The following is a 13,288-nucleotide window of genomic DNA, read 5'->3' as shown; positions in this document are numbered from 1 at the left end:
ATCCGGTCGGCATATCGGATGCGGTGTAGTCGCAAAAGTTAAAATTTTTTAACGGATCCAACGCTTAAAACGGATCCGAAAATTACGGATCCGCAGATGGTCGGCACCTCACGCAGCGACCTTGTGACTCTCCATAGGAAATAAATGGCTTCCGTTTTATCGGCCGTCGTTTGTCACGGAAACAGAGTGTGGCGGGGCGGTGGAGGGCAAGAATTGACACAATATACAACTAAAAATTAGAGCTGACTACGCCATCCCATTTCTATAAACGGGGAAATTTATACCCAAACATAGCACACAGGTTTGTTACCACTGAATGCAGGAGACGTGGATATTAATACAAAATACTTTTATTGCACAATAATAGTTAAAATTTAATAAAAACTGTTGACCAAACAGAGACAAGAAATAAAGAAAAACAAGAAACTTTCTGGCTGAGGCTTACCAGTAGGGCAGCTAGCTGAACAGTGAGTATCCTAAGACACACTACTCACCAACACAAACACTCACACCACACCCACTCTAAGTGAGGGAGATGCAGATATCAATGGCAAAAACACACTGTGAGAAACACCACCACAGGGCCAAGACAGCTAGCTTCCCTCACTAGAGCCTTCAGCTCCTGAAATAAACAAAAAAAAATACACACTTCAAGTAAGCCACCAGCATGAGCGTGACAAAAAAAATAAATAACACAAAGTAAAGAATACAAGTCACAGTCATAAAAGTAGCAGCAGAACAAACAGTGCAGTCTTAATGTGGTCTAAGGAGCATTCGCCCTGCAGTCCACAGTAATAATGTGCTTACGAACAGATGCACTAAAATAAACAAAAGTTAATAAAATCAATCGTCAAAAACACCACCCCAATAATGCTCAAAAGGACTAGATATACATACCCGGAAGTAGAGCATGAAGCACACGGGTTCAGTTACTCACAGCTTTATCCGTAATCAACGAACTGCAACTATGCAGGTGATCCAGAGCACACAACCTGGAGTGAAGGACAGCCTGTACCCAACAGCAACGTCGTACCAATCGGGACCATAACCTGGCTATAAACAAATACACCTTAGATAGTGCACAGACGCTAGCAGAAACGTTAGCCATACAGCTGGATACATACCTCCCGCAAGCTGCGCGCACACCCACAAACAACAGTTGTATGATGCGTACCCAGGTGACAAACTACGCCTTAAATACACCCGGAGCAGCAGCCAATAGGCTGTCGCACTTGTCATTCAGGTTAAAACTGCATTTAATAGGGCGGTACCTAGACTGCCCTACTACAAGAGCACACGTGGTTGTTGGAGATCTTTGTTTCGCCTGCGGCGGCTCGGATGCTCGTATCTCAAAAATTTGCTAGTATATCAGGACAAAAATTTGGTCTAATCACAGCTCATATCTCAAAAAAAAAATACTTGTGTTGGGTGGGTCATCTTTGAGGGGGAGGAATAATTGCTGTACCTTTTTGAGGGTGGCTTGTTCACTGTGTGCTGTTTGTGTACCTTCCACATGTGTGAGTTGTGTGGCTTGACACTGTGCTGTAGCTGGGTCATGTGTTATCTCCTCTTGCTCTGGAAAGGCCTGGTCATTTCAAGTATATGTTTTGTGTAGCATTGTTACACTCTTTCCCCTACCGCTCTGCTACACTACGATCCTACCATTCCATATGGTGACATACAGGAATAGAACCTAAGGAATCAAGAAAATACAGTAAAAAAGAATATGGGGAAATACAGCCATGTCTGACATAACAAGCCCTTACATTACATTGATTGTACTTTACATGTCCAAAGTTTGTGGAGCTCAGATTGTACTTTATAGCCATCAAAGAACACAAGTTTTTAGTTTGTTTGTCTGTAAACACAAACAGCTTGCACAAACAAAGCTATCCTTTATTTAAATTAATTCCAAATAAGAAACACAAATCCTTCTTTCCTCTATGCAAATAGTTTCGTGGAAATGCAGAACAATACATATATAGAACAGACACAAGAGGGGAGGTCAAATAGATGGGAGAGGATAAAAGAGGACAGAAATATAATTACAAACAGGATCACAAGGATCACAAATAATAAGGTGAGGAAACAGCTATATATTACTGCAAACATCACAATTAACACCCTGACCATTTACATCCACTTAATCAGAAAAGTACATGAGAAACGTGGCTGGTATGTATAGCTGATGTTTATTCATATGTACACTTGAACGTACAGTGTAATTTTGTAAATGTCTTTAAATAGCTTTTATGTTACTTGTAAATATGGTTGGTCTCATTTCAATCAACCTGCTCTTGCTCCCAGGTCAGTGTGTATGCAATGATTGTGTGTTTTGTGTGGGTGTCTGTTTGTGTGTAGGGAGAGAGGGAGAGAGAGAGAGACTAGGTTCACAAGTGATTTTGATCTCAACATGCCAAATAAAAAAATGCTATGGTAAAATATCCACTGGAAACCATCTCTTGTCCAAGCAAAAACAGACTGTTCACATACAGCAAGTTTTTAAAAGACACAATTGCTGTCACTACTTACTCCAGGATGTGCTAGCTTAGTAGTTAAGGTGTTGGACTACCTATCGGAAGGTTGTGAGTTTGAATCCCATGTCCATTATTCTGCAACTGCTGGGCCCTTAACCCTCAATTGCTTAGCTATAAAATGAGGTAAAATGTAAGGGTGTCTGCAAAATGCTTTAAATGAACTGTATTACTGTTAGTGTTTGGCACTATATTTTAGAATTTGAACATTAACTGAAGCTTGTATAGGATTTTATGCATTGCATATATGACATAGAAAATTGCATAAATAGGTGTAACTGTTCCTATTAAAGTGGCTGTTGAATGATTACATGCTTTTTACATTCTTCAAACTACTCATCATGCAAATCTCATTCAGAGTTTAGAGCCTGCAGGTCCAAAGTTGGACACAGACCCCTGTATTTATATATATACAACAATATACCAGATGTAAAAGCTGGAGTCTTGATCTGGGAGGGGAACATAAACTAAGGTCCCTTGCCTTAGAAGCGAGAGCAGTTTCTCTTGGAGAAACGTGGTTAGGTGTTTGCCAACAACCGTGGGTAATACACCCTGAAACGGAGAGTAGCAAACTACCAAATCTCTACAAAAGATTTCAACATCATGCTGATCTCCCTGATACCCTTCAGGTGCTGATCCAGGAGACAAGAAAAGAGAGTAAGGGCAGACCTTACTGACCTCCAAAATGCCAGAGACGGCAAAGTCGGAGGAAGGGGAAGTCGCTCCTAGGAATCGAAGCCCTCGGGCATCAGGATTTCTTTTTTAGCTTACTTGACAGGCCTGGGTGTGGGCATGCTGATAGGCCTCCATAAACTTTGATGGGTGAGCTTGGGCTGCAACACTCACTCTGAGCAGGAAAGGTCAGAGGTGGGGCTGGTTGTGGCTGGAAGATGGCCCAGGCTGCTCACTGTGACGATGGATAAATTCCGTGAATGCTGTTAATGACAGTACTCACTGCTTCCCAGAACAGGCGAAATCGGGAAGCAGTCATCTAGCATGGAATGAGATATCAGGCATGTTATGAGCTACACTAACTTCTTCTACAGGCCAATTTAAATTCAACTTAGCAACGTCGAACATTACCACCTCGCGGAGCCCCCTCAAACACCACTCATTCTCTATGATCTTCCGGTGCCACTCCACCTCCATTGAAATCCCAGACACCACTCATGTTGTTGATGTATCCTTGGAATACCATGACCTGGGGGAGGTGTTCAGCAGGGAACAAGCCACCCAAATGCCACCACATAGATCATGGGATTGTACTACCAATCTTTTACCTAACACCTCCCTTTCTAAAGGCAGAATATTCTTACTGTCCATCTCAGAGACCCAGGCTTTGGAAAGTTGCAAAGATGAACCACTGGCGAGAGAGAGTGAAGTGGAAAACCACATTCCACACTACCAGGGGACACGAGTACTTTGTCATACTATGTGGACTTAACAAATTGCCTGCTGTATTTCAAGTGTTTGTTAACAAAATACTCAAGACCTTGAAGTGCCCACTGTATTGATCAGGCAGATACATTAGCTCTATGTCAAGGAAAACAATGCTGATATCATCATAGCTCCTTTACTTTTAACGTGTTTCATCACTCTACAGCACCTTCTTCCAAAATGAGTTTGCATACCTCAAGCGACTCTGTTTGTGGCGTTTGTGCAAAAAAGGCTTCTTTTGCATCACTCTCCCGTACAGCTTTACCTTGTGCAAAGTGTGCTGAATTGTGCTGAACACCATCTGCAGCAAGTTGATGTTGGAAGTCTTTGGAGGTGGTATGTGGGCTGTTTTTGACCGTTCTCACCATCCTTCGCTTTTGCCTCTACAACATGGCCTGCCACTTCTGGCCAACAGCTTGTTGAACACCGTTCCATATGTGGAACACTACTACTAGGGGCTGAAGCTGCAGAACTTCATTGTAACTTTTAAGCATGAAATCCTCTAAAAACATGAAAAAACTTATGTTTCTAGTAAAGTTTATACTCTCAATATTTTTTTAAGCCCACGCACAAAGCATAATATGATTCATAGCCGTCATACTATTAGAAAAATTTTTTGGAGAAAACTAGGTGGTGCTAGACCAGTTTTCCCTTACCTTTCTTCACTGGGGTAATATATCCCTTTCTTCACTGGGGTAATATATTCCAAAACAAATATTCCACAAAAATCCCCAAAGGTCCAAGGAACTGGAATCTGTAAGCCTTTTAATCCAAAACGCTTTGGTCGCACCGCAAATATTCCGAAAAATTGGAAACAGTGGTGCGCCACCATCTTTGTTTCGGCTCTAACTTCTCATTGGAGGTTTCAAAAATTCTAAATTTACGTCATATTTATAGCCCAGGGCATAACGAATTAAACACGCCCTCACTTGAGCCAATCGGTGCTTGTATTGCAGAGATAGACGGCTGAGAAGCCAATGAGGTCAGACATCATTTTTTGGGAACCCTCCCTTGACTGACATTTACTCCTTCCAATAGTAATGAAATGGGCCGGGACCTATACAGCTCTTTAGCCAATAAGGAGACGATTCCAACAATATGCAGCAACCCCCCTCTCTGCTGCCTGCATCTGCGCGAAAATCTTGCACAATGGGTTCATTGCGCAATCCTCGACCTTTTCACATTCTCACAGCTCAGGGTGTCAGGTTACAGGCCTCTTTACACAACAGAATAGGAGAGAGAGAGGCTGTGTTTGTTTTAGGCCATTTAAACTGAGCATGAAGTCTTTTAATTTAAAGTTATAGAGTAAACAACTAAACAAGAAACACATGACCGGATGGACATGTCTGTAGAAAAATAGTTATATTGAAGCCATTTTTGGGTCTTTTGACTTGATTTTTTTGGTGAAAGCCAAGACATGTGGCTATGACCCTCAGTTGTTAAATGTTACCTAACATGTTCCAGAAAAATAAGATTAATTAAAAATCTCAGGCGGAAATCAAAACTTCCATTCTAGCCTCTGTAACTTTGTGCCAGTAAGAATCAATCTGATACTTGTATCTGAAACTAGAGAATCTCTTCTTTCCAATGAGACCAGGCTCACCCCTGTATGTTAAAGTATGTGGGAGCTGTATCACTTTTTATTTTATATACAATTTCGGTGTTCGTTAACAGGTAGAACTGTGCCTGTGGTCTTTCATTCCTTCACTATGTTCCTCACAGTGGACACTGACAGATTATAACTCTGTCATAACCATTTGCCGTAGATTCGGTAAAATGCCGATGTACGTACTGACATTGACAGCAGCCCCATCCGTGCAAACAGCGACTAACTTTGTCCGCCATTCATCCAAGCCTAAATCGTTGAACAGTTTAACCAGGCCTTCTGTTATGTCCCGCGCCTTTCGTTTTGCTCAAAGTTCAATTAATCCAAGGAAATCATTGGTAAACTCTCCGCTGCTGGACACAGAAACAATGTACACTATTTCCTGTTCCGTTTTTGTTATGTCCTCCGATCCATCAAATAGTAGACCCCAAAATTCAGCTGCATAGAAAGCTCTACTTTTGTCTGCTATATGGGGATGTGCACGACATATCTTCGTTATCTCACATTCGGCTGCGCTCATCGTCGGATTCAAGCCATGCCACTTCTTGAAGCCACTTCTTGGAGAAAACTCTTTTTTTCTGCTCGTACTCGTTCTGACGTTTCTTTTGAGGTGGTGGAATGCCAAAGAAGCTACTTAATGTTTGCTGTTTTTTGGACATCTCTCACAGAATTAATCTCAATCTAAATCGATCTAAAATGGCGACTGTGCATTAACGCCCATGAACGACGTCAGTACGCACGTGAGCGTTTAGAGAGTATTAACAGCGCGCATTTTTCATTTTGGGGCGCATGCTGCCCTGCACACCAGTTGTGTGCATCCCTGCTTATTAATAAATGGGTTTCTGGGTAATGTAGGTGAAATCTATTAACCTGATGTTTAAACTACAGTGTGTTGTTTTTGCTGCTTTCTATGAATAAAGAACTAAATCATATACAGCTCGTTTAACACCAAGCCATGTAAACAGTTATGTTAAAATCATCATTATTCTTTATGTTTTTGATTTATATATATATATATATATATACATATATATATATATATATATATATATATATATATATATATATATAGAGAGAGAGAGAGAGAGAGAGAGAGAGAGAGAGAGAGTTATTTGAGTGTGTTATCAGGATGTCTGCATATTGACATGTTGATGGTTTCTTTCTATACCTGGGATTTCTGAGCACTTGTTTCTTTAAATGTCAGATGTGTATATTGCAGTAATTTTGTGATTCAACTTATTACTGAATTAACAGACAGACAGACAGACAGACAGATAGATAGATAGATAGATAGATAGATAGATAGATAGATAGATAGATAGATAGATAGATAGATAGATAGATAGGCATGTGTGAGAGCACAGTGAGAATCTAAGACATCAATGTTAGTCTATGTTAATTTTTGGCATATTCGATCGGATCAAAAATACATCTTACAATAGTCTTACAAGAGTTGCCTGAGTTTGGTGAAAAATACCTGAAATCATAATGATATATAAAACTTCAGAATTTTGAATGGAATTCTAGATGAATTTAGGCCTTTTTGAGCTTCTGTACCAGAAAAACCACAATTCCTATCACTTACCAAAGTTAAAGCACCTTAAGTCAGACCATGATCAACAACTTACCTGAGTTTGGTGCATGTACTGTAGGTGTGTGTGTGAGAGAGAGAGAGAGAGGGAGAGAGAGAGAGAGAGAGAGAGAGAGAGAGAGATTATGACTGGTGTTTATTGTAAGTGTTTGTTGCCTTTTTGGACTCCTTTATCATGTGTAAAGTTGCTCCCATATAAAACAGTTCAGCACAAGCCCAGACATTTTTAGGGTCATGATTGAGGACAATGTCCTGTCCAGAGACAAGCTGTTTCGTGTTGAGGTTTTGTTCAAACCGACCATTGAAAATACCATCTGTAATGAATGTTTTTTTTCATTAGTTGTTGTGTTAAATCTTACCCAGATACAATAGTGCTATTTTCTGATTGGCTATTGTGTAGCCTCTTTTTTTTAATTGGATGATAAGTGTCGGGCTCGACTAAGAACTGAGACGCGCTTGATTCCTGCCCGGTTCCATAGAGACAGCGGTGCGGATTGTAATTGTCTAAAAAAATATGGTAATAAAGCAAACCAGAATTTTGGGTTGTTCAAGACTGTCAGCGCACTCATCCGAAGCTCACCTTCGCGGCGCACTCTGGTGACGTCATTCCCTGTCGCATGACTTTTATACTCGGCACTGCTATTTAAGCACGCCGTTTATGCTGGATTCTCGCCAGATGATCTCTCGTCACTACGTCGCTTTCTTGAGTCACTCCTGCCAGCCTCCGGTCCGGGTGTTATCTGTGCCTCGCGTTTTCTATTTCCGTGTGGATTTTCCCGTCTCGGATTACCTTTTTTCCCTGTCATTCCTTACGTGAGTTTTTCTCTGCTGCCGGTTGTTTTTGGTTCCGTTTTTTGCGCTCCGGTTATTGACATTTCGGATTACCCTTTTTTCCTGTGTGGATTACTGCCCGTTTCTGATTGGATTATTTTTTTTTCCTCCAAGGCTTTGCCTGGTTACATTCTGTGCATTTATGTTTTCATATATAGACATTTATTACTATCCTTTATGTTAATAAATTTTCTTTTTTTGGACCCTGACCTGCGTTTGGGTTCTCCTTCCCAGCACCCTCATCTGTGTCACTGATAGTATCATCTGGCCAATAATGAACCCAGCAGGATCTCTGGAGATGCAGTCCCAGCTCGACTCCTTGTCCAAATCCTCCGCTGCGCATGAGCGCCAACTCAAGGAGATAGCCGCATCCACCAATGAGCTCATTCGGCGCATGAGCATGCTCACCACGACACAGGCCTCCTCGCCCTTTACGAGGCCACCTGCCCAGCCCCCCCAACCCGTGGTTGAGCAGAACATAAACCCCATTCGGGAGCCACATCTGCCTCATCCCGAGCGTTTTTCTGGTGAGGCGGGACTTTGCCGTGCATTTTTGATGCAGTGCTCAGTGATCTTCGAGCTCCAACCCTCCTCCTTCCCTTCGGATCGGTCCAAGGTAGCATACGTTATCTCTTTGTTATCTGGGAAGGCCAAGATCTGGGCAACAGCAGAGTGGGAACGTCAGTCAGTCATCTGCTTCTCGTTCGATGCCTTTTCGGCTGAGCTGCGCAAGGTTTTCGACTCCACACTGCCTAAGATGGACGCCACTCGAGCCTTGTTCGAATCATCTCAGGGGTCCCGCTCAGTGGCTGAGTATGCTGTGGATTTCCGCATGGCAGCTGGGGACAGTGGCTGGAACCCCACGGCGCTCTACGACGCGTTCTACCGCGGCTTGTCCCCCCTGGTGAAGGATGAACTCGCGGCCCGAGAACTCCCTCAAGAGCTTGACGACCTGGTTTGTCTGGCAACCAGGATCGATCGCCGTATCCAGGAACGAAGAGAGGAGGGTCGCCCAACCCGTTCCTGGCCTCCTAGAACCCCGAATGCCAAGCCCCCTGTCGAACCAGACAGGTCATATGGGCCTCCCAGAAACCCATATGTCAAGACCCGCTCGGAGTCTTACAGATCACACTCTCCTCCACCTCCACAGCCCATGGAGATAGGACGGCGTCTCCTGTCCGCAGCAGAGAAGGAGCGGCGCCGGGCCCACGACCTCTGTCTCTACTGTGGCAAGGCAGGACACTTTGCCTTCGCATGCCCAGCAAAAGACAGGGCTCGCCGTTGACGGAGGAGCCCGCGGCGAGCCTCTGGTGTTTAGCCTCCCCCAAGCCACTTCTCCGAGCCCGTTTCCAGATCAAGAGCCAGGAACATGATCTCGCGGTCTTCGTTGACTCTGGAGCTGACGCGGAGTTCCTTGATGAGGAGTTAGTGCGTCAGCTGGAGATCGAGACTGAACCTCTACCCGCCAGTCTCCAGGTACGGGCCCTGGATGGCCATATCCTTCACCGAGCTCGCTACCGCACCAAGCCCCTGCTGGTGTCCGTCACCAAGGAACACATGGAGTGGATCTCCTTCCTCGTTATCCCTTCGCCCCATGCACCAGTCATGTTTGGATTACCTTGGCTGCAGAAACATAACCCTCACCTGGATTGGTCCAGCGGCCGGGTCCTTGGTTGGGGGATCTACTGCCAGGCTCATTGCCTGACCACCTTGGCACCCCGCTTGTTATCAGTCAAGGAGGACCTGCCCCCCGATCTCTCTCTGGTGCCTGCTGAATACCATGATCTGGGACAAGTGTTCAGTAAAGCTTGTGCCACTTCCCTACCACCACACAGACCTTATGACTGTGCTATCGACCTCCTGCCAGGCACTGCCCCCCCCCCCGGGGGCGCCTGTACCACCTATCCAAGCCTGAAAGGGAAGCCATGACCCAATATATACAGGAGTCCTTGGAGTCAGGCATTATCCGCCCGTCTTCATCCCCAGCCGGTGCAGGTTTTTTCTTTGTGGAGCGGAAGGATGGGACTCTACGACCCTGTATTGACTATCGGGGTCTGAACGCCATCACCATTAAAAATCGCTACCCGTTGCCTCTCATGGCCTCCGCTTTTGAGCTCCTTCAGGGGGCCACCATTTTCTCCAAGCTGGACCTTCGGAACGCCTATCACCTAGTCCGCATCCGTGAGGGCGACGAATGGAAGACCGCATTCAACACTCCCACTGGCCATTACGAGTACCGGGTGATGCCGTTTGGCCTCACCAATGCCCCAGCAGTATTCCAAGCACTGGTCAACGACGTTTTACGGGACATGTTAAACATATTTGTGTTTGTTTACTTGGACGACATCCTCATTTTTTCCCGCACACCTGAGGAACACATCCGTCACGTCCGTGCAGTGCTCCAGACGCTTTTGCAGAACCAGTTATATGTCAAGGCTGAGAAATGTGATTTCCATGTCACGAAAACCACCTTCTTGGGTTTCATTCTGACAGCAGGGAGTGTTCGGATGGATCCTGACAGAATCAAGGCTGTTCGGGACTGGCCCTGCCCTGGAACACGTAAGCAGCTCCAGCAGTTCTTGGGATTCGCTAATTTCTATCGGCGATTCATCCGGGGTTACAGCTCGGTTGCTGCACCCTTGCACCAGCTCACTTCTCCTCTTCAACCTTATTCTTGGGGGCCTCAAGCCGAGCAAGCCTTCAAGAAGCTGAAGCAGCTTTTTACCTCTGCCCCCATCCTCTCCTTGCCGGATTCCACGCGACAATTTGTGGTTGAGGTTGATGCATCTGATACCGGAGTTGGGGCCGTTTTGTCTCAAAGGGACGTCAAGGACAATAAACTTCACCCGTGTGCTTTCTTTTCACACCGTCTCTCCTCGTCTGAACGTAACTACACTATCGGCGAACGTGAGCTACTGGCAGTCAAACTCGCCCTGGAGGAATGGCGGCACTGGCTGGAGGGTGCGGAACTACCATTTCTGGTCTGGACTGACCATAAGAATCTTGAATATCTCCGGACTGCCAAGAGACTGAAACCCCGACAGGCTCGTTGGGCACTCTTTTTCGGCAGGTTTAACTTTGTGCTGTCTTATCGGCCGGGAATGAAGAATGGGAAGCCAGATGCTCTCTCTCGTCAGTTCTCCCCCGATCCCGTCGAGGCCGTTGCTGAACACATTCTTCCCCCCTCTGTCACTGTTCGGGCGCTTCGACTCGGGATAGAGAGAAGGGTTCAGCAAGCCGTGTCTAACCTGCCGGTCCCTACTGACTGTCCTGAAGGCAAACTTTATGTCCCTGACCAGCTCCGTTCCCAAGTTCTTCAGTGGTGTCACAACTCTCGGCTTTTCTGTCATCCCGGTTTCCCTCGGACCCTATCGGTTCTCCAGCGTCGTTTCTGGTGGCCTTCGCTCAGACATGACGCACGGGAATTTGTCACTGCCTGCCCAGTATGTGCGCAACACAAGAGCTCTCGATCTCGCCCTGCCGGCCTCCTGCGGCCCCTGCCGATCCCTTGCAGACCTTGGTCCCACATCTCACTTGATTTCGTCACCGGCCTCCCTCTTTCTGATGGCTACTCCGCTATCCTCTCGGTGGTCGATCGCTTTTCCAAGCTCGTCCATTTTGTCCCCCTGACCAAACTCCCTTCAGCCAAGGAAACGGCGTTGCTCCTCCTCCAACACGTTTTCCGGCTCCATGGCATTCCCCGGAATATAGTCTCGGACAGGGGACCCCAGTTCACCTCCAATTTTTGGAAGGAATTCTGCCAGCTCTTAGGCGTCTCCATTAGCCTCTCCTCTGGGTTTCACCCCCAGTCCAATGGGCAGACGGAACGGCTCAACCAGGAGCTGGAGACGGGGCTCCGTCTCCTCTGTGCCGAGGATCATTCGTCTTGGGCCTCCAACCTTGTTTGGGTCGAGTATGCCCATAACTCTCTGCCTACTGCTGCCACGGGTCTTTCCCCTTTTCAGGCTGCCTATGGCTATCAGCCCCCATTATTTTCCACACAGGAGCTAGAAGCCTCAGTTCCCTCAGCCTTGGCCCTTGTGAGGCGCTGTCGTCGAGTCTGGAGAAGAGCCCGCCTCGCCTTGCTGAGATCTTCCCGGAGTTATGCTCGCTGGGCCAACCGCAGACGCCGCCCCGCTCCTCCTTACTGTGTCGGGCAACGGGTGTGGCTTTCCACCAAAGACCTCCCGTTGAAGATTGCATGCAGGAAGCTGGCTCCCCGTTTCATTGGACCGTTCCCTATATCTAAGGTTATCAATCCAGCTGCGGTCCGGCTCAAGCTGCCCAGAGTGTTTCGCATCCACCCCACCTTTCACGTTTCCAGGCTGAAACCTGTCCAGGCCTGTGCACTGGTTCCCTCCACCAGACCCCCTCCTCCCGCCCGGGTCATTGATGGCGGCCCTGCGTTTACTGTCCGTCGGCTCCTGCGCTCCAGACGCCGTGGGAGGGGTCTACAGTACCTGGTGGACTGGGAGGGGTACGGCCCTGAGGAACGCTCCTGGGTTCCGGCACGCCACATCTTGGACCCAGACCTCCTCTCCCAGTTTCATCGTGACCACCCCGACCAGCCTGGTGGGACGTCGTGATACGCCCCATGGAGGGGGGGTACTGTCAGCGCACTCATCCGAAGCTCACCTTCGCGGCGCACTCTGGTGACGTCATTCCCTGTCGCATGACTTTTATACTCGGCACTGCTATTTAAGCACGCCGTTTATGCTGGATTCTCACCAGATGATCTCTCGTCACTACGTCGCTTTCTTGAGTCACTCCTGCCAGCCTCCGGTCCGGGTGTTATCTGTGCCTCGCGTTTTCTATTTCCGTGTGGATTTTCCCGTCTCGGATTACCTTTTTTCCCTGTCATTCCTTACGTGAGTTTTTCTCTGCTGCCGGTTGTTTTTGGTTCCGTTTTTTGCGCTCCGGTTATTGACATTTCGGATTACCCTTTTTTCCTGTGTGGATTACTGCCCGTTTCTGATTGGATTATTTTTTTTTCCTCCAAGACTTTGCCTGGTTACATTCTGTGCATTTATGTTTTCATATATAGACATTTATTACTATCCTTTATGTTAATAAATTTTCTTTTTTTGGACCCTCATCTGTGTCACTGATAAAGACAATACAATAAGATTCAGAACTAAGTTCACATTCTCCATCCTTTAAATTCACCTCTTTCTGTTCACCTGTCTTTATCCAAATTCATAGAAAACCCTGCAGGCTTTATTCTATGAACACAGATATATCTGTCGTTCAAATATGTTCCAAATAAAAACACATAACAACAGCATCACA

Source organism: Tachysurus fulvidraco, chromosome 18 (assembly GCF_022655615.1).
Source record: "Tachysurus fulvidraco isolate hzauxx_2018 chromosome 18, HZAU_PFXX_2.0, whole genome shotgun sequence".
Lineage (NCBI taxonomy): Eukaryota > Metazoa > Chordata > Actinopteri > Siluriformes > Bagridae > Tachysurus > Tachysurus fulvidraco.
This window is presented reverse-complemented; position numbering follows the sequence as displayed.